The following is a 3,549-nucleotide window of genomic DNA, read 5'->3' on the forward strand; positions in this document are numbered from 1 at the left end:
TACTCAATTCTCGTGATTTGCTTTCAACCTGCCATGTTTTGGGAACTACTCCTGAAGACTGTGATCCACCATCTAATTGCTGAATCCAGTGAACATTTCCCAATGTGCAGCTTACAGGCTACTCTTGTACATGCTCACCTGCTCTACATGCTTGTTGTTGATAACACCATCTTCTCACGGCTATACTCCTCTGTCTGTGACCATTTATGCTCTTCCTCATTCTTTAAGTATTAGTGAACCCCAGGCTTCTGACTTTTTCCCAATGTCCTTCCTGTTTACATATTCTTTTTCAGTGCTGTTATCTAGCTCCAGCCCTTTGGTTCATGACTCTATCAACATTGTCCTTTGAGGGCTTTGAATGCCGATTTACCAACATCAGATTTGCATAACATTGCCACACACCACAGGAAACTTTTTCTTATAAAAAAGGTATGACTGGATACATGTCCTCCTTTGTGATCCACTACCATTGACTTGTCCACTTTTCCATGATGTGGAAAAAAACTTTGCCTAATAGGATGATAGAGTGGCTTATTAAAAGCTTGAACATCACACTTCACAAGATACAAGATCTGTTCTCAAGGATACAGTTTATACACTGAACTAATAATCAATATTTTGTGCTATGTAAACGACATGAATTTGGAAATAAGTGAACAACATGAACTTGAGAAATAAGTGTAGAAGTAGGATTGGCTCTCTCACTATCTCTTTGAGCAACCCACTTATGGAATATGTTTTTGTTGCCATGCAATCTTAGTATCTATTCGATTAAAAGTTCTCAGTCTCAGGGCTGGTGAACTAATGCTTGGACCAGGGAATATAGTAAGAAATCCAATGAGCCTGAAGCTATGACTCCACTTGGATAATTTTGGCTCCTTGTGCTATTGAAATAGTAAAAAAAAAAGGAATTATCATACTGTTGGGAGATCATTAATTTCAATGAGTTTTATCATTGTTTTCCAGTAAGGATCCAGGGTTATTGCTACACAAATGAGGACAGAAAAAAAAAATATGTCTAAAATAAGGGAATTCACCAAGTCATCCTGTGATACCTTTAAAATCAATGATAATCATACATTACAATTTGTGACAACAATAACCCAACAAAGGTAAAGAACTTGAGGATTCTGATCCTCTGGGTTGAAGGTCTGAGTCACCCTGCCATGCCAGAAAATTAGACTAAGTGCTGAATAAGGGTAAAACAATCCAGAATGAGTAATGAAATAGTAAAAAAAATAATTGTACATATGCTCTTGTTTCGTGCTCTGATTGTTGGGTGAGCATGGGCCTAGACTCTTAGGAATTGATGAAACCTATAGAGGGTGAGGCTAATGGAATTCACTTTCTTTTCATTCTTATTCTTTTTTACCCCCATCATTCTTGTTTTGTTCCTTTTTGTGAACTTTTCTTTTAGGTCCTATGCTGTTCTGTATCCATTGCCAGATTCTTATATCAGTGTTGGCATATTGTTTGGAAAGCATTCTGAATTTCTATAAATTTTTTAACTTATGAAATATAGAGAGCATATAGAAGAGTATAAAGAATAATATTGCAAACATCCATCATACACACCAAATAAAATGTTAGAGATTCAGTTGAAGCCATTTCTTTTCTTAATACTTTTTTTAGACACCTACAGCACCTGGTATTCCTAAGTGGTCTCCCATCCAAGTACTAACCAGGCCCGACCCTGCTTAGCTTCCGAGATCAGACGAGATCAGGCACGTTCAGGGTGGCATGGCCATAGATTGAAGCCATTTCTTAATGCTCTTCTGAAATACTCTGCTTGTCCCTCAGAGATAACCATCATGCTGAATCTGGTGTGTGTATATGTATAGATATACATATTTATATATTTTATATATATATATATATATACACACATATATATTTCCATATGCATATATTCATAAAGGGTTGATAGATCTGTATGTTTTAAAAATTAAGTATATCACATGGTATATCTTTTTCTTTGTAATTTATTTTTTATTCAACATGTTTTTGAGATATATTTTTGTTGGTTTGCCTGGGTTTTTTTTTTTTTAAGACCAGAGGTGGGTTATTTTATTTTATTTTATTTTTTACCATTATTTTAATTGTTCCTGTTCCAAGATCGTCAGTTCTCTGTATAATTCTAAGATATTTTGTTCTCATTAGCAGAGTTTCTTATAATTCTGGAACCAAAGAGACTCACTCTCTTTCAGTCTAAGACATGCATCACAAAATGAATGACTGCATAGAAGAATGACCTGTTTTCTCTCTTCTGCAGTACTGTGGTGCTGGGTTTCAAGAAAATTCTCCTGGCTTTCAGCTTTTCAAGATAATAAATTCCAGGTTGAGATCCAGAAAATCTAACAGAAATCATTGACTCTGTTACATAATCACTTGCCCCAAATTATTGAGGATAGATTAGTTCTGCTTGTAACTGAAAAGGATTAATAAACCCACACTTAACATTAAATAGCAGCACATCTGTTAAACCTAACAACTGTACCATGGAATTATTGTGCTATATCTTTTTTGTTCTCTTAAAAATGTATGCATCTGAATATATATGTTAAAACTGGGTTTTGGAAGTCTAACAAAGCCTTTACAAACACTACTCTCTAAAAATATAGATCCGTGTCAATTTTTGAATGTTTTATTTTTCCTCTCTAGCTTAGTGCCAAGAGCATCCTCTGTACTGGCTCTCATGGTCTTCAATAGTTGTCCATGGAAGTCTTCGATTTTTAGGCCTCAAAGCAAGTGGTTGTAGCTAATCAGTTACCCCTTTAGTTTATAGCCCATTGCATTTCTAATAGAAATGGCCGGGAATTATTAAATATACTTATTTCTGTCACTCACATAGCAAACCAAAGTAGGATAAAAGCAACTAATAGACTTATGGAACTCTGCCTTATTTCATTTTGGTACTACTCCATAAATTATGACAAGAATAACATTCTGGACTTTGAGTTAATTGGATGCTGGGAGTTGGAACATTGTCAATACCATATGAAGATTGTATTTACTTTGTAATTTGGATGTGTAGGAATCAGATATCTTATATTTTTTAGTTCATAGGTTTCCAGATTAAGAGTAGTTACATCCAAAGACCTGCACTTGAACTTGATATAAATCATGAGATATTCTCCATATTGTTTTTTTTTTTTCACTTAGTAAAATGCATTTATGTTTCTTCCATGTGTTTTCATGGCTGGATAGCTCATTTCTTTTTAGCACTGAATAATATTCCATTGCCTGGATACAACACAGTTTATTTATCCCTCCACCTATGAAAGACATCTTGATTGCTTCCAAGTTTTGGAAATTATGAATAAAGCTGCTATAAACATCTGTATGCAGGTTTTTCTGTGGACATAAATTTTCATTCCTTTGGAAATACCAAAGAGAGCAATTACTAGATCTTAGGGTAAGAGTATGTTTAGTTTTCTTAAAAGCTGCCAAACTGTCTTCCAAAGTGGCTATGCTGTTTTACATTTCCATCAGGGATGCGTGAGAGTTTCTTTTGCTCTACATCCTCACCAGCATTTGGTGCTGTCAGTG

The 3,549-nt window shown here is 34.9% G+C and overlaps 1 non-coding gene across 1 annotated transcript; it reads right to left on the reverse strand.

Moving 5' to 3' along the window:
- Positions 1-1,633: 1,633 nt before the first annotated feature.
- On the reverse strand, positions 1,634-1,752 carry LOC120591090 (5S ribosomal RNA). The gene has a single exon (XR_005649828.1). It is a non-coding gene; the product is annotated as a 5S ribosomal RNA (ribosomal RNA).
- Positions 1,753-3,549: the final 1,797 nt, after the last annotated feature.

The sequence above is a fragment of the Pteropus medius genome, unplaced genomic scaffold (genome assembly GCF_902729225.1).
Source record: "Pteropus medius unplaced genomic scaffold, Ma_sr-lr_union100, whole genome shotgun sequence".
Lineage (NCBI taxonomy): Eukaryota > Metazoa > Chordata > Mammalia > Chiroptera > Pteropodidae > Pteropus > Pteropus medius.